This window comes from Theropithecus gelada, chromosome 8, assembly GCF_003255815.1.
Source record: "Theropithecus gelada isolate Dixy chromosome 8, Tgel_1.0, whole genome shotgun sequence".
NCBI classification, from domain to species: domain Eukaryota; kingdom Metazoa; phylum Chordata; class Mammalia; order Primates; family Cercopithecidae; genus Theropithecus; species Theropithecus gelada.
In genome coordinates, this window is record NC_037676.1 from 37,232,337 (window position 1) to 37,255,246 (window position 22,910).

At 37.4% G+C, this 22,910-nt stretch overlaps 1 protein-coding gene across 5 annotated transcripts in view; it reads right to left on the reverse strand.

Annotated features, from left to right (window-relative positions):
• The window catches only part of NSD3 (nuclear receptor binding SET domain protein 3), a 108,786-nt gene that overhangs the window by 76,821 nt on the left and 9,055 nt on the right, over positions 1 to 22,910 (reverse strand). The window contains exon 2 of one of the 5 annotated variants that reach the window (XM_025395398.1): positions 12,955 to 12,982. The exons of the other annotated variants lie outside the window; for them this stretch is intronic. The gene's annotated coding sequence lies outside the window, so the exon portion shown is untranslated. The remainder of the gene's footprint in view (positions 1 to 12,954; positions 12,983 to 22,910) is intronic. 5 annotated transcript variants of the gene reach the window in all.

A 22,910-nucleotide genomic window follows, 5' to 3' on the forward strand; every position in this document is an offset into this window, starting at 1 on the left:
ATTGACAGAGCTAAGATTCAACCCAAGCAGTCTGGTTTCAGGGTCTGTGCTCCTGATTAGCATACCATATTTACTGACAATGTTTAAGAACTGAAACATTACCTTAATTTAACTTTTGGCAAAAATGTATAGCTCACAGCAACAGACATAAGAAGGAAATGTTCAAAAATTCTGTTAACAAGCATGGAGCAACTACAAAGGCAGAATTCAAAAGTTCTCATTTATACTTCCAACTTGAAGGCAAGTCAAATAATGACATCTAACAAGATGCAACCTGTGTTTTTGGTTCTTATAACTGTCATATACAAGCTCAGCTTCCAGATTCGTCTCCCATATTACAGTCTTCAGGGTTTTTCAGGCATATGTATTCAGAGACTGAGATTTCTGATGCTTTTGATTGAGTTTCAAACACAAGAAGTTTTATATTTTCCCCTTTTCCTGTCTTCTCTAGCCCTAACTTCAAATATCTCATATTAGTCTGAACTAAGAAAATAACATTACCTTCTTATAATTGCACAGGAGTCCACGGAGTGAACTCATATGCATTCATATCACAGAGTGTTTTCATATACATTTGTATTTGATCCTCAAAACAACTCTGTCAGACTGGCAGGGCAAGGTGTGCATTAACTTCATTTTTTAGCTATCTACATAGAACACTTGAAATACTGACTTTCCACAAAGCTAATTAGTAATAAAGCTTGAAAAATAATCACTCTCCTGATTTCTAATCCTGTGCTCTTTTTCACTATATCCCATCGCCAGAGAATAACCAACTACTTAAGGACAACTACACTAAATCCTTAAAAGTCATTAGTTCAAAACTAAATGCACTGTCCTTTTCCTAGCACAATGTCCCTTTCAGACTATCCCAGTCTGTCATTGCTTCCATCACTTTTCTAGCTTCCCAGACTAGAAATCTCAGACTCATGGGTGATTGATTCTTCCCTCTTTGTTAAGCCATAAAACTAGTCATTTAGCAAATCTTGCATTTTCTTCCTTTGAAGTATTCTTCCCAGTGCTTCGACTGAATCTGAAGTGAAGAAATAATCAGACAAATCCAAAATGGGTGATATTCTCCCAGACAACTGGCCTGGGCTCTTCAAAAAAGCTAATGTCTAAAACAAACAAAAGGTGGAAAGACTATTCTAGATTTAAAAGAGATAAGATTTATCAACCCAATACAATGCATGAACTTTGATTAAATCCTGGATTTAAATACACACAAACACCAGATTAAACAGATATTGTGGAGACAACTAGAGAATTTTAAAATATGAACTGGCTTTAAACAATGGAGCTATTAATTTCAAGGGCCTGATAATGCTATTCTGTTTATATACGAGAATGTTCTCATTCTTAGGAGAGCTATGCTGAAATACGCGGTAAAGAGATAAAGTGTCATGGTATCTACAACTTTGAAATGGTTCAGAATTTTAAAAAAGGTATATATACCTAGAGTAAAGCAAAGGAGACAAAATTTTAACAACTGGTGAATCTAGGTGTTCAATGTAAATTCTTTTAACTTTTCTAAAGGTTTGAAAATTTTAAAACTGAAAAGCTTGGGGAAAAAAACCCCAAATGATTTGGCTAGTGTTTGGAAGAAGTACTAAAAATAAAAAGCTACAGGTACCTAAGGTGTATGAGCCTCCATTAAATTCTGGTGCCATGTTCTGAGCAAACAAGCTAAAGCGGCCACATTGTTATATTTTCTAGAAACCCTAAGCATGAAGAAAGCCATACTTCTTCATATTATGCCTCCAAATAATACAACAATGCAATCAAGAAAGCAGTTTCAGTGGTTTATAAAAACAGATATTTTGGGACTACATCTATATTTCTTTACATAGTGATTTTTATGGGCAGTGGGGTCTGGCGGCCAGCCTTCACACAGCAGACACACCAACTGACACAATGGTTAAGACCTTACTAAATTAGGAGGCTCTACTGAGCACCATGCTTGAGAGCACAGGTTCAGAATCCAACTAAGTTCAAAAGCATACTTCAAGTCTTGCTGGCTGTGTGACTTTAGGCGACTTATTCAGTACCTCTAATCCTCAGTTTCCTTAGCCAGAAATGTTGGATACCTGTAATTGTGTACCTTGTACAGGGTTACTGTAAGAATTAAGAGTTAATCTATGAACAGCACTTAAGACAGAGCCTGGCATACAGTTAGAGCCTGGCCACTTGTTGGCTATTATTATCATTCATTGCAATGCTGGGCACACAAAACTGGTAAAAAGTTAAAAAAAAAAAAATCACTGACCTACAGGTACTTTCAATCTCTTTAGCAAGATAATGTAAGATTTTGAGAGTAAGACACATAAAATAGTAGCAAACAGTGTGAAACAGAAGGTGGCTAAGAATTGAATTGTGTTACTACTACAATTGTGACAGACATCTGAGAAGAACAATGCTGGGCAAGGAGGCTTTTAGGCCACAAGAAACAAGTAGGATGTGGAAGTAAGGTGTTCTTCACGCACTGCTTTTCAAACTACTTGGTACAGGCCAGCAAAAATTCTTATACCTTTGTCCTTAATAAATCCCTGATAAAGATGGTGTGTTCAATTCATTTTTAAAGCAATAATATTAATGGTTAACATTTGAGAGCTTAGTGTCAATACTATTCTACACGTTTTACATTTGTTATATTATTTTATTTCACAGAACACCCCTTTGAGGAAATACTATTACTATCCCATTTTACAAATGAAAAATCAAGGCCAATATGATCAAATAACTTGCCCACAGTCTGAGATCAAGTAAATGGAGGGTTCAAACACACACTGTGTTCCACAGCATTGGCTCTTAACAAGAAAGCTTACTTCCCACAATCCCTAAACATGTAAAGTAAACAACAGAACCTCACTTCACACTTCTGCACTCCCACTCCCCAGAGTTAACTAACAATTTGGTGGGAGACTAAATAAATGTACTAATCTATCCATTCTAATATGTACTTTCAAGTCAATGAAATCACCACATAAAACCATTTCTGATAAATTCATCATCTGAACAATGTTTCTACGCTAATTTTTTTAAAAAGATAAATCAATGAATACTTACAATTTTGCTGAAACTATACAGTTTTAAATAAGCAAAAAAAGTTGAAAATTATCAATTAAAGCTTTAGTGCTCTTATTATTTACCAACTTATTCATGGTGGTGGGGGGTGGTGGGGTGATAACAGAAAAATTTATAAAATCCTTAAGCCAAATCACAGATACAGAGTTTAAAAAAACAAAAGCAGGAAAAGAAATCAAGCCAGGCATAGTGGCTCATGCCTGCAATCCCAGCTCCTTAGGAGGCTGAAGTAGAGGGACTATTTGAAGCCAGGCATTTAAGACCACCCTGGGTGACACAGTAAAACTCTTTCTCTAAAATAAAAAAAGAGAGCAAGAGAGAGAAAGAAAGAAATCATGTCACGTGTTCAGATGAACAACCTGAGCCTATAAATATCAATTAAGTATTCATAATGTGCTAAATTTATAGTTTAAATCACTATAACAAATTCATAAACAATTATTTCTGTGGAATGTATTGCTGGAGTCTATAGAATTACATGTTGTGCTGTATATATTCATTTTTTTCTATGTTTAAAATGCCAGTCTCTTCTCAATAAAAGAAAGTTTATATTTAATTATACTTAAAAATTCCTTAGGCTGGGAGCAGTCGCTTACGCTTGTAATCCTAGCACTTTGGGAGAGTGAGGTGGGTAGATCACCCGAGGTCAGGAGTTTGAGACCAGCCTGGCTAACATGGCGAAACCCTGTTTCTACTAAAAATACAAAAAGTAGTCAGGCGTGGTGGTGTGCGCCTGTAATCCCAGGTACTTGGGAAGCTGAGGCAGGAAAACTGCTTGAATCCGAGCGGCGGAGGTTGCAGTGAGCTGAGATTGTGCCACTGCACTCCAGCCTGGATGATAGAGTGAGACATCATCTCAAAAAAAAAAAAGAAAGAAAAAAAAATTCCTCACATTGATATCATTATTTAAGCCCTTTGGAATTTGAAGTGGTTTTAAGATGTCATATAAATTGCCTATTTCTGTTTTCAGACCCAGCTACTCTAAAAATATATTCCTAGGTTAATCTGTAAATCTAAACACATCACTCTCCTGATTAAAATCCTTCAATGGTTTCCTATTGCCCAGAAAAAAGCCATGCACCTAGACTGACAGACCATGTAAGACCCTCCAAACAAAGTCACTAACCTACCTCTTCAACCCCAAGTCATTTTTGTACTCTAGTAATATAAAATAACTGGAAATTTCTGTGCACACCATAATTTCACTCCTCTGTACCTTTACTAATGTTATATCCTATCCATAATACACCCTTTTCCTTTTTTATTTTTTTTGCTTGACTCTTAACCATTTTTTGAGCTCAGAATGTCATTTCCAAGAAGTAGTCACTTAAGCTCTAAGTTAGTCTAAGTAACTTTCCTCTGTGTTCTAAGATATTCTATGCATGCCTCTTAGAATTATTCATAAAACAATCTGTTTATGTGAGTTTTCTAAAGAGCAGGAAGTAATGTTATTCCCATATATGCTCTTGAAACCTAACTCAAAGGCTCAGAGGAGGGGCTCCAATGAATCTTTCAAACTAAACTGCATAAACTTAAAGAAGTTATTTTATATAAATGAAATGCTTCACAGAGCTGCTGTGGGTCTTTGCATGGAGGTAGTAAAAGAATATAAAAGCAGTTACAATCTCCTCAGGTAATATCCTTGGTAAAATGAGACTAACAACTTAGCTCACTTAGATGCCACTGAGATTCTCTTTAGTTCTCGACTGAACTTTCATGAAGGTTTAAAGTTCCAAGAGACTGGAATGAAGTCAAATAAACTTCCAGAGGGAGTGTTAACCCAATCAAAGACCAAGATATATTTAAAAAAAGAAACCCATATGAATATATCTATTTAAAACCTTATTAATGTAGATCTGAAATTCAGAATGTAGAAGCTCTCAAAATGCAATCATCATAGTTGTAGTTAATTGAATCAGTATGGAAATCAATCTATTTACCAAAGCTGTTCTAGTAAACATAATCAATCATATACTATAAAACAAAGTATACTTGATAGATGTACATTAGAATTTTTACAGCTAGAAAAAAATAGTGGAATACACTATGATTTTCACAACACAGAGGAAGAGGGTGGTCTTCCTTTACCCCAGGATAAACAAGGGATCCAGATGTTTCTTTATGTGAACTGTTGCAAGGAATATTTCTCAAGGTTTATGATAAATCCATACTCAATGTGTTTCCATAGTAACAGGAATGGAGTGCATGCAGACAGTCTACAATAACGAACCAAATATGCTGGTTCTTGAAAACCTGGCATGTTTGGCAATTTATGCAGCAAAAATATTATTTTTTTTTTTTTTTTTGAGACGGAGTCTTGCTCTGTAGCCCGGGCTGGAGTGCAGTGGCCGGATCTCAGCTCACTGCAAGCTCCACCTCCCGGGTTTACGCCATTCTCCTGGCTCAGCCTCCGGAGTAGCTGGGACTACAGGCGCCCGCCACCTCGCCCGGCTAGTTTTTTTTTTTTGTATTTTTAGTAGAGACGGGGTTTCACCGTGTTAGCCAGGATGGTCTCGATCTCCTGACCTCGTGATCCGCCCGTCTCGACCTCCCAAAGTGCTGGGATTACAGGCTTGAGCCACCGCGCCCGGCCGCAAAAATATTATTTAAAAAAAATTTTAAGATACATAATGTTAAAAAACTAGAGTGTTATTTTGTTTTAAAATCAAAAGATTGAAATGCAGTACATAAAGACAAGCTTAAGCATAGATTCTGTGAAGTATAAAGAGAAAGCTATCAAATAATATTCATATACTAATTTCTAACTGAATGATCACTTAATGTTTCAGTGATCCTGTATTTGGATCTTGTCTTTGAAATCAATTTAATATGTACATACACACAAAGTCCCCCTAAAAACATCTTCTGAATGTGACTCACATTTGATCACAGAATATAAAGATCTCTGAGTAACAGGGACAGCATCAAGGGAGATTCTTGTTTTACATTTTTTTCCCCAAATTGACACCAAGAAGAAAATGGCGGGAAAGGAACAGTTAATTTTTTTTTTAACATGCTCCATTATTTTCAGTACATGGGTTTGGTAGGGTGAAACCAGAAACTCTCTGAAGAAAAAATGCATAACTATAGGAAGATGCTAAAATCCTCTAACGTCAGTTTTTTAAAAAGACTCCATTCTTTCTGGTTCTGTGTTCTACTAATATTTTAATCTAAGTATAGGATCAGAGTGACCCTTTGACTACAACTTATAAATTCTGGTATTGCCCATTTGGGCTTTCATAATTTAAACATTTTTAGTAATATAGTAACAAATGTGTATTGTTTTAAAATAATGGAGGTATGTTTTAATGCTATTTATTGTGAAACTGCAGCCCCTCATCCCTTTTTGAAGTAATAATACATATTTTTAAAGGACCCAAACACATACCTTTAAAAATCAGCAAAACCAAACTGCTATGAAGTCTGAACAGAAGCAAAAGTCAATTTCTACTGTCTGGACCGGACACAAATTACATTAAAAATCAATATTCTTCCTTTTCAAGCCATGAGTCCTTTCTAATCACATTTTAACTTCACCCTCACCCTACACGTACACAAGAAAAAGCAGAGATGGGGGTGTGGACTTCTGGAGGAAACAAAAAGTAAAACCCAACCACCTGGTTCTAAGAACTTGACCACACCCCTATGGTACTAAAAAGGAAATGAACAAAAATGTTTATCTTTTATTCACTAAAAGCAGCTACAATCGATAGAATCTAATCTAGCCCTCACTACAGACAAAAGCAATAACCAAATTTGGTACAGTGACTATACAACTCAACATTAACTTTCAAACAAAATGGATCCTGCTTGAAAATGTTTTGTCAAGGAAATAAAAATGAAATTACGAATGCAAGTGATTGTTCCATTTGTCTTTAGATTATTTTATCCTTTGAGGGTAAAATAGATCTCACTATTTCACCCACAAACAAAATACAGTGCTTTTAGTGGCATCCAAGTGTTATACAGTTGGCAGTTACAGTTATCCAAAAAGTTTGAACCACAATAGTAAAATGCAAATTATTTCTGACTAAAATGTGGGCATTTCCTCTCAAACGATTTTTTTTTTTTTTTTTTTTTTTTTTTGGAGGCAGGGTCTCACTCTGTTACTGAGGCTGGAATGCAGTGGCACAATCACAGCTCATGGCAGCCTCAGTTTCCTAGGCTCAGGTGATTCGCTCACCTCAGCCTCCCAAGTAGCTGGGACTATAGGCGTGCGCCACCATGCCGGGCTAATTTTTAAAATTTGTTGTAGAGACAGGGTTTTACCATGTTGCCCAGGTTGGTCTTGAACTCCTGAACTCAAGTAATCCTCCCACTTTGGCTGGGATTACAGCCATGAGCCAGTGTGCCAGTCCAAACAATTTCTTAAATTCCCATGGTAATGCATATACTTGGACTTCTCAGATTCAAAGGCCATTATATATTAATTCTATAAGCACTTAACACATTTTTAGTTCTCCTACAGCTTTTTTAACGAAAACTTGAGGATGTCAAAATTATGAAGTTTGAAAAGACTGCTGGTCAAACTCTGAATCATTTAAAGAAGTTTACTACCATTCTGGTTGAGGCTGACTCTTTCAAAGCTTAAGGCTATGATTTAGGGGAAAACATTTTCCTGTACTACTTTTCAGCAGTTATACTAATAAAACATCAATTCTCCAAATGACACAAAGGGCTTACAGCATTTTAGTATGTAAAACAAATGTTCTATATTAGTAAACCTTATCTGTATATCTTGACTTAAAGGTACTTTCCGTGGTAGCCTTAGAAAGAACTCTAAGCTGCTGACTAATTTCTTGGTTAAACTGGAAAATCTGCTTGCTTAAAAAATAAACAATTTGGGAAAAATACATTCCCTTTATATTTTCACGTAATTTTACTCACTTTCCTCCAATACATGAAGCAAATCATGTCATTTTTGTATAATTACTGACAACATGCATCCAAAACAAAGTAGTCTAGCTCCATCTATATATAATAAACTCAAGATGTATCAACCAAAGTTACCCTTCCAGAACAGGATTTGCTATATGACATTTAGTCATTAAACAACTAAGCAAAAGCATAAGAAGGACCACTCTCTTCAATAAATGAAGGAGAAATAATTTTTTTTTTTTTTTTGAGACAGAGTCTCACTGTCACCCAGGCTGCAGTGCAGCAGTGCGATCTTAGCTCACTGCAACCTCCGCCTCCCAAGTTTAAGTAATTCTCCTGCCTCAGCCTCCTGAGTAGCTGGAATTACAGGCACGCACCACCAAGCCCGGCTAATTTTTGTATTATTAGTAGTGACGGGGTTTCACCATGTTGGCCAGGCTGGTTTCAAACTCCTGACTTCAAGTGATCCACCCGCCTCAGACTCCCAAAGTGCTAGGATTACAGGTGTGAGCCACCACGCCCAGCCTAATTTTGGTATTTTTAACACGGACAGGGTTTCACCGTGTTGGCCAGACTGGTCTCCAACTCCTGGCCTCAAGCAATCTGCCTGCCTTGACCTCCCAAAGTGCTGGGCTTGTAGGCACTGCTCCCAGCCAGAAATAAATTACATTTGACACTTGAACAATAAAAACAAAACAAATAAATATTGGTGATTTTCTCTTCTTCCTCCTCACTGAGATACAGTATTTTTGTCTTTCTTTTTTGGGGTCTCACTATATTGCCCAGGCTGGAGTGCAGTGGCTGTTCATATATGGGATCATAGTGCCCTGAGGCCTTGAACTCCTGGGCTCAAGTGATCCTCATGCCTCAGCCTTCTGAGCAGCTGGGACTAAAGGTGCACACTAATGCACCTGAATTGTCCTATTTTCTTAAATACACAGTAATATTCCTATATAATACCCTGCTAATCTATCAAATTTACTCAATTTAAATAAGAATTAAGCTACATGCCATATAATTCCATTTACATGAAATGTCCAGAAGAGGCAAATCCATATAGACAGAAAGATGATTGGTGATTGCTAGGATTCGGGAGGAGGGAAGGAATGGAGGGTGACTGCTAATGCATACAGGGTCTCTTTTTGGGGTGATGGAATGTTCTGGAATTAGACAGTGGTGATGACTGCACAACCTTGTGAACATACTAAAGATCACTGAATTGTATACTTTAAAAGGGTGAATTTTATGCAACATAAATTACATCTCAACAAAAAAGTGCTCTAAAAAAATCAACAAGGCATTTATGTATGTTTCTCAACAATAAAGTCTCCAATACCTAAAGAATTACTGATTTGTACACATGTTAAATGTGCTTAAAATAAAAACCTTTATTCTTATCATTAAGCTACAGTAATTAAAAGGTGAGGTACTAGAAAAAGATGGACAATGAAACAGAATAAGATCCTAGGCACAGAACCATTCTATGGGAACGTGACATACAACAGAAGCAGCACTGCAGAGTAGCCAGAAAAGGATAGAAGATTCAAAGAATGGTCCTGGGACAACTGCTTATCCATAGAGAAAAAAATTTAGATATTCACCACGTAATGTATCAACCCCAGGTGGATTAAAGAGCTCGTATACACAGTAAAACTTTAAAACTTTTAAGAAAAAACAAAAATATGAACAGGACATCTTTCTGAACTCAGGTTGGGAAATGATTTCTTAAATATATAACAAGTATACAACATAAAGGAAATGATTAATGAAATCAACGATGTTAATTTTAAAAGCTGTATCACAAAAGACAACACAAGTGGAAAGATAAATTCCCAGTCTGGGAGAAGATAGCCGCAATGCATAAATTCAAGCTCAGTTCTACCTTCCAACTTTCTTCTGGATCTGCCCGATTCTTGCTGTGTTCACTGGCTGTGTCTTACCATTTCTCATCTGCATTAGAACAACATCTTCTTAGCTATTCTTCTTACTTCCAACCCTGTCTACCTCCAATCCACCCTCTACAACATTGACAATGCTTAAAAACAAAACCCCAAACCATTTAAATTTAGTAACATTCCATGGCTCCTCATGCCTCAGCATAAAATCCAAAGGCCCTTCATAATGTGGCCCCTGCTTCTTTGTCCGGCCACCTCTCCTGCTGCTTTGGCCTACCCATCTTGCCCTCCACCATCCTAGCTTTTCCTCTCTTATCTCCCACTCAACCTTAAAGATTCTATTCAGAGGTGTGAAAATACTCCAAGAAGCTTTTCCAGAACATCCCCACATACCACACACCCTCTGAAGCCAGAATGCATATTCCCTTCTGCTGGCATGGCATCCTACTATACTCGATCAGAACACTAAACACATTCTACAGGCCATCCTGACATACAGGAAGGGTGTGTGCATAAGTGAATGTGACCTCAAAACATTTGTGTAAGAAAGAATAGTAAAATACTTTATTACAGAAATTCTAGACACCAGCTGCTGTTTAATTGTCCTCTGAATGCTGAGACAAGGTTGTGCTGAGGTTCAAGTGAATACTTCCTTCCCTTCCACTCTGCTGCTGCAGCAATGGGAAGGTGACCAAAAGTTACAGCCAGTTGTCCCCACCCCAACCTACACAGGCTTCTCTAATAAAACAAATATTTATTGAGCACCTATTGACCAGACACTGAGCTAAGCACTAAAGTTATAAGGATGAAAATTCAGACAAGGTCCCTGCAGCCATACAGCTTACATCACCATGTGGAAGAGACGGAGACAGAAAGGCAATAAAAGGAAAGTGCTGGAGATGAGGCTTGGAAATCACCCTTCATGAGATGCATTTATTCATTTCACACTGAGTGCCTGCATGATGTCAAGTCCTGGGTATCAGAGAACAAATCCTTGTTTTCTGATCCCTACTGACAGAAAGGGACAAGTGTCCTGGATGACAAAGGAAAATATCCAGGGTTGAGAAGCTGGGGGTGTGACGACGGGGCGAGAGGATGCAGGGGACCTCTGGCATTTTTGGCCTAGGAAACAAGTTCTAACCTGCAGTGGAAGAGACAGGGGCTCCTTTCCAAAGACCTACTATAAACCAGTACCTAAAGACTTCCATTGAGAACCTTCTTGGCTTCTTAGTATCACAGGTTTCAAATGATCTAGATTTTTAGAAGGGCTTTTCTTGATATGTTGCAAAACCAAATTATAAGTATTTAATGAAAGCACACTATAAAATTCCAGGAAATAAAAACAACTTAGATGCCAGAGAATACGGACAGACTGAAAGTTTGAGAACATGAAACTAGTTCATCCTTGAACTCCCAGAGCCAACTATAGTGCCTGGCACATTATCAATAAACAAATCAATCCAAAACAGAGTATTACAGTAAGGCGAGGGGAGGCAGGGGGGGCACAAGATTGGATTAACAATTTAAATAGCTTAATATGTGCTAATACCATTAAGTAACTAGTATTATTGAAATATCACAGGCTGTTTTTTAATGGCATGGATTTTGAACTGAGTGTACAGATTTGTTTTTCCCTTCCTAAGAAAGGCCTCATAAACATAACGTCACTCAGAGGAAAACACAAAAAAATTTTGCCCCAATTATTTTTAAACTTTTAAAAAAGTTTAGTATATATATATTTTTAATTTTAGCAAGTAATCTTTTCATTAGAAAATTTAAATTAGATGCTATTTTATTAAGTGCTCAAAATACAGTGTAAATACATCATCCAAGAGTCACAACTTGACGAGAATTTTTTTCAATAAACTTTAAACATTTACATAACCACATTAAATATGATGTGCTGTACCATGAATCTAATAATTCTACAAGCAGATATAAACAATTGACAACATATTGTGATTCATATTTTCCTAAACAGTGGGGATATTATGACATGAAGCTTTGTCTTTTGTATCAGTACACAAAACCTACATTCACTATGAACAGCATAAGAGAAACTGTCACAACATCATCACTGTAGAACATAACACATGATGAGAATCTGAAACTCTAATAAAACGACTTCCTTTTTTGTATCATTTATAGACTAATGCAAAACCTGTGCTCAATATAAAATCAATTTATTTTGGAATGTCATGAGATATTTAGGTGTCTTTGAGTAACTTCAGTGCTTAGAGAATTGTCAAATGTGTACTGATAACTGAAGTTCAGATTAATCTTTAGTTTCCAAAGCAAAGTGTAGTAGTGCCTTCAGTCATGGAAAGAAAAACAAAATAAAACTACTTCCGTGCTAACAAAGGTACTGCGTACTTCTACATCTTGCTCACTGCTGTATCCCCGTCCCCTAGTATGTGAGGGAAGAAAGCTGCTAAATGAACATAGGAATGGCAGCAAACACAATGCTGCAATGGAGAGATTATCCTACACTATTCAGGTGGACCCAACATAATCACAAGGATCCTCATCATCCTTTTGGTGGGAAGGATCAGACTCAGAGATTTCAAGACTGCTGACTTTGAAAATGGAGGAAGAGGGCCGGGCATGGTGGCTCATGCTTGTAATCTCAGCACTTTGGGAGGCATAGGCGAGTGGCTCACTTGAGGTCAGGACTTTGAGAGCAGCCTGGCCAACATAGTGAGACTCTACCTCTACTAAAAATACAAAAATTAGCTGGGCATGGTGGCCCGTGCCTGTAGTCCCAGCTACTCTGGAGGCTGAGGCAGGAGAATCACTTGAACCCAGGAGGCAGAGGTTGCCATGAGCTGAGATCACACCTGCACTCTAGCCTGGTTAACAGAGTGAGACTCCGTCGCAAAAAAAAAAAAAAAAGGAAGGAAGCAGCTAGATAAATCAAGGTAACAGTTACTCTCCTACAGCCTCCAGAAGGAATGCAGCTTTGCCGACATCTTGATTTTAGTCCCATGTCAGACATCACGAAATTTAGAAGAATAAATCTGTGTCATTTAAAGCCATTAAGTTTGTTGTAATTTGTTACAGCAGCAACAAGGGATTTTCTGAAAGCCTTTCCACTCACTTGGTTGTCTTCAGTTTCAGGAGCATCCCTATAAACAGAAGGAGGGGAATTCCTAGATTCATTAACCTCAGATTTGGGGTACCTAAAATAGAAATATCACTTAAAAACAAAGTCTTAGGCTAGGCGCAGTGGCTCACGCCTAAATCCCAGCACTTTGGGAGGCCAAGGTGGGCGAATCACTTAAGGTCAGGAGTTCAAGACCAGCCTGGCCAACCTGGTGAAAGCTCATGTCTACTAAAAATACAAAAAAAAAAAAAAAAAAAAAAATTAGCTGGGCGTGGTGGTGCTCATCTGTAGTCCCAGCTACTCGGGAGGCTCAAGTGGGAGGATCGCTTGAACCTGGGAGGTGGAGGCTGCAGTGAGCCAAGATTGTGCCACTGCACTATAGCCTGGGTGACAGAGCAAGACTCTGTCTCAAACAACGACGACGATGACAAAAGAAGTCTTGCCCCATCACAACATAAATAGTTCTATCTATAGATACAGGCATGATGATGTGACCTACAATTTGTCCCAGGACAACCAGGAAAAGCCGTTCAGATTTTAATTGCTGGTAGGGTGTTACTGTCATCTCTCACATAAGCAGAAGAAACAGAAATGATTTCTCCCATTTCACTGGCACAGCTGCCGCAGTTTTCTATGCTCCGGAGTTTACTGTCATTCCAGGGGTAGACCTGATACAAATAACAAAATGGCAGTCAAGCCATTACTATGCATGACATAATAAGATGCTATGGGTCCTTTTACTACTAAAACACCTATTTAAGATTTTCAATTTCTGACAACCAAAATATCTGGGCTACATTGAATTTTGTGGCTGATTTTCATAAAAATATATAGGGAGAAAGAAAACTTGTAGTAATAAAGATAGCACTATAGTAAGAATCATTTTTTAAAGTCTTGTTAATTTAAACACGTAATAGTCACAGTTTTAAGAAAAGTCCCTCATAGCCATCACGAAGAATTATATTAATCCAACATTTTTTTCTAAAGAATAACCACTAAGTGGAAATATATTTTGTAAAGATAAAAAATGTGCAAGTTTCCTAAATAAACAGAGTTTCGGCCGGGTACGGTGGCTCACGCCTGTAATCCCAGCACTTTGGGAGGCCGAGACTGGCGGATCACGAGGTCAGGAGATCGAGACCATCCTGGCTAACACGGTGAAACTCCGTCTCTACTAAAAATACAAAAAAATTAGCCGGGCGTAGTGGCGGGCGCCTGTAGTCCCAGCTACTCAGGAGGCTGAGGCAGGAGAATGGTGTGAACCCGGAGGCGGAGCTTGCAGTGAGCCGAGATCGCCCCATCGCACTCCAGCCTGGGTGACAGAGCAAGACTTCGTCTCAAAAAAAAAAATTAATTAATTAAAAATAAACAGACTTTCATTCACATTTTAAAACACTACTCAAGAACAAGCATAGGAATAGCTGAGTAAAAACAAAACCCATCACACATTTATCATGTTGGCTTTCAAAAATTAGGAATTAAATCACCTAATTTACTATAAGAGAATGTTTGATCTCTACTCACAGATAACACAAACCAGCGTCAGCCAAGTGCTGCTTATATCAAAGTGCCTATGTCTGCTACAAAGTGATGTTCATTCACGGATCATAAGTCAAAAAACACACTGGAATATCAGGAGTTGGCAGACCTCCTCTCCATTCCACCAATGGCATACAAATGACTTTTAGTAAATCCCATAACCTCTGTTTTCCCAAATACATGAGACTGACTAGTCAAAAACTGACCACGGAAATATTTTCTCACGTTTGTTTCCATTTTCTAGCTCTATAAGGCGGATAGAATTTATTTAGTATATATCATATGTCTGGACAAAAGTTTTATTTTTAATTGAGTTCCTAGAGAAAAATTTCTATACAAAATTAATCAGCTTGAATCACCCACACCAACACTGCCAAGATAAGCAAAAGCTGAGTCTCACCTTGCCTATTCCTAGATTCCAAGTGCTATGTTATGTACCTTTCTCCTTGTAGAGTCCTACTTTTGTTTTGTCTGTTATGTGGTCCATTACTGAACACCAACTATGTACCAGACCCTGTTCTAGGTCTTGGGAAATCCAAAGAAATAAGATTCTAGTCTCATGGAGCTAAAATAAACAAGGAAATTTCAGACAGTGATATGCTACTATAAAACAGGGTAATACAATAAAGGGACGGGGGGCTGGATTCTTTTCTTTAGAGACGGAGTCTTGCTCCGTCACCCAAGCTGGAGTACACTGGCACGATCTCAGTTCACTGTAACCTCTGCCTCCCAGGTTCAAGCGATTCTCCTGCCTCAGCCTCCAGAGTAGCTGCAATTAGAGGTGCCTGCCATCATACCCAGCTAATTTTTGTATTTTTAGTAGATACGGGGTTTCCCCATGTTGGCCAGGCTAGTCTCGAACTCCTGACCTCAAGTGATCCACCTGCCTTGGTCTCCCAAAGTGCTGGGATTACAGGCGTGAGCCACCACACCCGTTTAGATTTTTATTTAAAAAAAACTAATGAAGGCCGGGCGCGGTGGCTCACGCTTGTAATCCCAGCACTTTGGGAGGCCGAGGCAGGTGGATCATCTGAGGTCGGGAGTTCAAGACCAGCCTGACCAACATGGAGAAACCCCGTCTCTACTAAAAATACAAAATTAGCCAGGGTGGTGCCACATGCCTGTAATCCCAGCTACTCGGGAGGCTGAGGCAGGAGAATCGCTTGAACCCGGGAGGTGGAGGTTGCGGTGAGCCGAGATCACGCCATTGCACTCCAGCCTGGGCAAAAAGAGTGAAACTCTGTCTCAAAAAAAAAAAAACCAAAAAAACAAAAAAACAAAAAAACTAATTAAACCAAAACCAGGAATCAGTCATAATAGAGAGGCTTGAAAAAGACAAGGAAAAAGATGATCATCAGGTAATATCTTTTATTTCCTTTGAAGTTCACTCTGTTTCAGAGGCTTCTGAGTTATGGCTATAGCAAAAAGATTTAAATTATGGTTTACTCAAGTATTCCATGTAGTATAAAGTTTAAATCTTAAATGTTACGTAAACATAACTGGTCCAAAATATACTGAAATGGAACTCTCAGGAGGCTGAGGCATGAGAATCATTTGAACCTGGGAGGTGAAGGTTGCAGTGGGCCAAGATCACACCTCTGCACTCCAGTCTGGGTGATAGTGTGAGACTCTATCTCAAAAAAAAATAAAAAAATAAAAAAATACTGAAATGAAAGCACTGCATTATGTATTTAAATCATTTGGTTGGTTGGCAATCTGTAGTCTGCTAATAATTGCATTGATTAAAAGACTTTTAAAATATTCCAGCTTTCAACTTCCAAACAATATTATTGATAAATTATAGTTATCTTTCTTTCCCATGAAGAATGTATTTACCATCTAACATAGCAGGCACACTGGAAAAATGAGATTTTAATGTGTCTAGCCCACAAAAACACACAAATATAGTAATCACACGGCAAAAAATGTACAATTACGTCCACATCTACCTAATTTTTTTTTTTTTTTTTTTTGAGAAGGAGTCTCGTTCTGTCGCCAGGTTGGAGTGCAATGGCGCAATCTCGCTCACTGCAACCTCTGCTATCCAGGTTCAAGCGATTCTCTGCCTCAGCCTCGCAAGTAGCTGGGAATACAGACGCCCGCCACCACACCGGCTAATTTTTGTATTTTTAGTAAAGATGGGGTTTCACCATGTTAGCCAGGATGGTCTTGATCTCTTCACTTCATGATCCACCCACCTCAGCCTCCCAAAGTGCTGGGATTACAGGTGTGAGCCACCGCGCCCGGGCTATATCTACTTAATTCTTTCCCTTCACTAAGAATAGCTAATTCTGGGCTAACCACGTGTAGCTATTTAAATTTAAACAGGTTAAAATTAAATTACATTAACAATTTAGTTCCTCAGTTACACTGGCCATATTTCAAGCATTCAACATCAACATGTGGCTAAGGTTACCATATTGGTCAGTGCAGATAAAGAGTATTTCCGTCATCACAGAAAATTCTATTAGACAGTGCTGATCTACATTATTTTTCAAATTTTACCTTAACAAAAATATCCTTTAAAAGCGTATAAAAAATAAGATTAATTATAAATTTTTAAAGAAATCTGTTAATATTACTGTGATGATAGAAGTCACATAAGAGGAAGTTCAGCAAATAGATCTCTATGGCAGAGTAAGACAAACTCAGATATCTAGGGACAAGCAAAATGTCCACAAAGTAGAAGGATGTACTCTAACATTGGTCTTAGAGTCACGAGACTTGAATTTTAGTTCTGCTTCTACCTCTAACTTAGCTGCATAAATTCTGAGGACAGACAATATCTTTGGGTTTTCATTTAACATCATAAGAAAGGTTGGATCAGGTGATCCACATATATAAAATGACCACAAAAAATGGGAAAATGAGCTGTGATTCCTCCTAGTTATCAATAAATAAGTGTAGCGCTTGAGTTTTCATTCTAACAAGAATAGATATGTGGTTAAAATACTAACTTTTGGCCAGGTGTGGTGGCTCATGCCTGTAATCCCAGCACTTTGGGCGGCCAAGGCAGGCGGACCTGAGGTCAGAAGTTCAAGACCAGCCTGGCCAACATGGTGAAACCCCGTCTCTGCTAAAAATACAAAAATTAGCTGGGTGTGGTAGTGGGTGCCTGTGGTCCCAGCTACTAGGGAGGCTGAGGCAGGAGAATCACTTGAACCCAGGAGGTGGTGGTTGTGGTGAGCCGAGATTGTGCCACTGCACTCCAGCCTGGGTTGGACTAAGTTATTAAGTTTATCTTTTTTATTTTGGGACTCTGTCTCAAAATAAATAAGTAAATAAATAAATAAACAACTTTAAATCTTATCTACCACCTTAACAATATTTAAGATGACCATTATTTGCAATATCAAACAATTATATGAAATTCACAGCCAATACACTTAGCTACATAAATAGGATTTTAGGGAGTAAAATCAGCATGGCCACCATAATTCTCTTTACAAAATCCTAGTATGGAATTAAGGCATGTTAGAGAAGTATGTTTTCTTTTAACTTTTCTGAGTTTAAACTACTAATAGAGCAAAACATCTTTTTTTTTTTTTTTTTTTTGAGACAGAGTTTTACTCTTGTTGCCCAGGCTGGAGTGCAGTGGCACGATCTTGGCTCACTGCAACCTCCGCCTCCAGGGTTCAAGTGATTCTCCTGCCTCAGCCTCCCAAGTAGCTGGGATTATAGGCATGTACCACCACACCCATCTAAAAGGGGTTACACCATGTTAGTCAGGCTGGTCTCGAACTCCTGACCTCAGGTGATCCACTCGCCTCAGCCTCCCAAAGTGTTGGGATTACAGGTGTGAGTCACTGCGCCAGGCAGCAAATTATCTGTAAAGAATAACTGTGCTACTCCACAATCTGTTTAACTCTAGGGTGGTCACCTCAAATATTTTCTGAAATGTGTTCACTTTAAATTTTCCACTAAAAATTTAGAGAAGGATGTTTACAGAAGGATGATGGTTAAAGACATTAAAATATCCTGAATTAGGAAGTGACCTGAATGAAGTAGAACTTAGTTAATAAAATATAAAAAAGAAAACAACAAAAAAGTATTTCACTTAACCATAAACTCTGTCACTAAATTCAATCATACGGTTTTCACTTGACTATGATTCCATTAAGTTATACAACATTTTAGGTTGCTTTGTAGTTCATATTTTTTTCCTGACTAAACCACATTACTATTGAACTGCCTTTCACCAATACAAAGCCTACTAGTAAAACACCCTGTTTCCCTTATCTATCTAGTTTAACCTCAACTATCTTCACTTTGTTGTTGATCACACCCGGCAACAACAGACGTGGTATTACCCCTTGAAGGAAATTACATTATTTTCCAATCCTTTACAGCAAGGGTAGTTGCTCACAATGAAAATTACTACAAACAACTTTCATCAGTCATCTTGTTCCATTCACTATGAACTCTAGTAAACTAACAAATTCATCCACATATTTTCCTACCTACTTCCTGGACAAACTTTTAAATTATGGTAAAATGGTTTGAGATTGGTTCTTAAAATTTTGCAAGCATTCAAATTTACTTTCTTTTACCTTGTATTTTCCATTCCCCACAAAAAGGCAAAATAGAATGTATGCCAAAGATGAGATGTAGTTTTTAGAGCACTAAGCAATTTATTGTATCTAAAATAATAATTTACTAAGTATATCTTTTCTATAAAGACCAGTGTGGGTTTTGTTTGTTTATCACTTTAGTATTTTAGGTTCAACTGTACTCAACATGCAGTTTTCAAAATAAGCAATAAAAGTTAGAAAATTCAGAATTTCATACTATATATCCAAATTTCACGTCACCTATTTGTTTAATCAGAACACCAAGCTTTAGTGAAGCTTTAGCCATCATGAAGTTGTAATAACAACAATGGAAGTAAAATTGGACTGGAAAGTTAACTTCATGTTCAAATTTGAACCAGCACGAATTCTCTTACCAATATAACCTAGGCAAAGATTCTCTTCAGGTATTAGTTGAGGTTCAACTTTTAACTTCTATGAAAGTGAGTTTAGGCCAACTGAGTTCATTTCTTCTTCCATTAAACATGTGACTAAAGACTAGTTCATTTTGTGTACATTATTATTCTTCTACTTAAAAAGTTATTCATTATCAACTATATATCTGGTACAGTTCTACACGCAGTCTAGTACTTCTAATTTGAATCCCTATAACTCCAAGAATAATTTTCATTTGCACTTTTAGAGATAAGAACAGTGATCTTCAGTGGTAAAGTGAAGTGGGGATAGGAACTCAGACCTCCTTGACTCTTGCCCTATACTTCACTGCCCTCCCAGTTTTTTGTTTTGTTTTTTTTTTTTTTTGAGATGGAATCTCACTCTGTCACCCAGGCTGGAGTGCAGTGGTACAATCTCAGCTCACTGCAACCTCTGCCTTCTGGGTTCAAGTGATTCTCTTGCCTCAGCCTCCCGAGTAGCTGGGACTACAGGCGAGCGCCATAACACTGGCTAATTTTTGTATTTTTAGTAGAGACTAAATTTTGTATTTTTAGTTTCACCATGTTGACCAGGGTGGTCTCAAACTCCTGACCTCAAGTGATACACCCACCCGGCCTCCCAAGGTGCTGGGATTACAGGTGTGAGCCACCACGCCTAGCTAACCCACCCAGTTTTTAAAAAATGTTTTGTTAAATAGCTTAAGCAAACAAAACAAAAGAACAACTTTCAGGGGTGAAGGTCAGTTAGAACAAAGCAAACATCTCTTAATATAAAGAAAGCCATATTTTCTATAAGGTGATAAGTTTGCTACAGCTAACTGTATAGGTAACACTTTCCACAGATGTTTTCTAAAATAAAGTGTTTCTAAATCAAATCTGAATTTTTAAAAAAACATTTTAAACCATACACAATACTCTCTCAATAAAGACATTCTCACTGTCCAGGAGAATAATTTTATAATTCAAAAAATGTACCTCATATTTTGTTTCATCAGCTTAAACTTCATATGTCAGGCTTTCTTAAAATGGGACGTAGGAGCATCATCTTTTCATGGAGGACTTTCTAAAATGTCACTCAAATGCATATAAAGTATATGTCACACAAGCTGTTGTGTTCCTGTATACTGTACTACACTTTAGATGTTACGAATAAATGCTATTTTTAAAACAAAACTTTATAATATTGCTGGGTTTAAACTGGTTCAAACCTTTCTGGAAATGTTCTAAAACTGATTGTGGTGACGGTTATACAACCCTGTGAACATACTAAAAGCCACTGCATTCTATACTTTAAATGGATGAATTTTATGGTATGTGAATTATATCTCAATAAAACTGTTATTTTAAAAAATCTTTCAAGAGAACAGTTTGGAAATATGTATCAAAAGCTTTCAAAATGTTTATATCTTTTAAGTAATTTTACTTCTAGGAATTTATTGTAATGAAATAATCAGCCATGTAATTTTTTTAATGTATAAGGATGTCCATCAACTTACAATGTCCCCAAATTGCAAACTGCCTAAAAGACCCTCAACACAGAATGGTAAACAGGTAATAGCACACCTGTACATTGAAATTCTATATCAATTTTTAAAATCACAAACATATTTATTTCATAATGTATTAAATAACAAAACATGTTACAAAATAATATGGATGCACAATTCCAATTATGTAAAAAAATACATACAAAAAAGTATTGGAGGGATATACAACAAAATATTAATAGTAGTTACTGCTAGCTAATAGAATTTTAAATAATTTTAATTTTCTTTATACCTTCTGGTTTTCAATTTCTCAGCAATAAACAATCCTTACATAAATGTTATTTTAAAACTAGTCACTTTGGAGAAGTTCAAGTTTTTCATTAAAAAATAAAAACTAACAGGTGGTAATGACACAGAAACCATGAGGTGAATAAAAGCATATTAACTCTACTGCATACACAAAGCCAAACTACCTAATTTATCTTTTTAAAAATATCAAATTATATTTACTTTCACATCTAGGAAAACTCAACATACATGTTCCTTTCAAGATTTAAAATCGCTATCACCCATGCAAGGGAAAAATTAGCAAGAAATATATTTAATCTTCAGTGGGAGTAAAAAAGAAAAACATGCTATTGCACTACAGAAAAGAATTCAAGGATACAATAAAGCAAAGCAAGAAGTTTCTCACCACAATCTAATATGAAATACTGTATTCTGATGCATTTGAATCTTGCAGAGATCATACAAAAGGAGACCGCTTGGAGTGACAAAATTATAATAACCAAATAAAGGCTTTAATTTATAAAAATGCCTTTCTCAAAGTTCACATTGCAGAGTTGTACGCAAATAGACCGTATTCAGCAGGTACTCAGAGGGAAAAAAGCATTGAAATTTTTCTGCTATCCTAATCCTCAAAAATCAACACTCAACCTTTCCAAATACCTAAGAAAATATTCTTGAAGGCCAGGAAAGCATAATGCAGCTTCTCCAGCTTCGAAAGAAATTTGGTTCTCTTGGCCAAATTACAGAAAAGTTAAAACTCAAGAAGTACCAAGGATGAAGGGTCAAACATAGATTGTCATCACTGATTACTTCTCAGGTTAATACTTTTTGAATGGTTCCAATACTGCGAAAGCAAGAGTGTCAAACTCGATTTTGTTAAATAAGATAGTTAATCTAAGAAATTAACAATATAGACAAATCGACATTTTCTAAGTAAGTAATTTTAGAGTTCGCATGTTAATTTAAAACCTAATCATTGAATCTTACCAAAAAGTGCAACAGAGATGAACTCTAAATAAACACTTTGTATAAAACAGCACTTTCTTAGAGGATTCAGTATTATTTTTTGTTATTCATCGGTAAGGAACTAAGATTTCAAATCACTAAACACTGATAATAAATGTTAGAAAGCTACCTTAAAAACATTGTTCAGATACCCCTTCTGGCAATAACAATTAAAAACTAGCTATTCAGTTTTTATATTCGTTGAACTTGCATTGTTATGAATTCTTCAGGTTCTTTTTTATTTTATTTTATTTTATTTTTGAGACAGTTTCGCTCTTTAGTCCAGGCTGGAGTGAAGTGGCGCAATCTCGGCTCACGGCAACCTCCGCCTCCCGGGTTCAATCGATTCTCCTGTATCAGTCTCCCAAGCAGCTGGGATTATAGATGCCCACCACGCCCGGCTAATTTTTGTAGTTTTAGTAGAGATGCGGTTTCGCCATGTTGGCCAGGCTGGTCTCCAACACCTCACCTTAGGTGATCCGCCCGCCTCGGCCTCCCAGACTGCTGGGATTACAGGCGTAAGCCACCGCGCCTGGTTCACGCCTGGCCAATATGGCAAAACCGCGTCTCTACTACTACAAAAATTAGCTGGGTGTGGTGGCGGGCGCCTGTAATCCCTGCTACTCAGAAGGCTGACGCAGGAGAATCGCTTGAACCTGGGAGGCGGA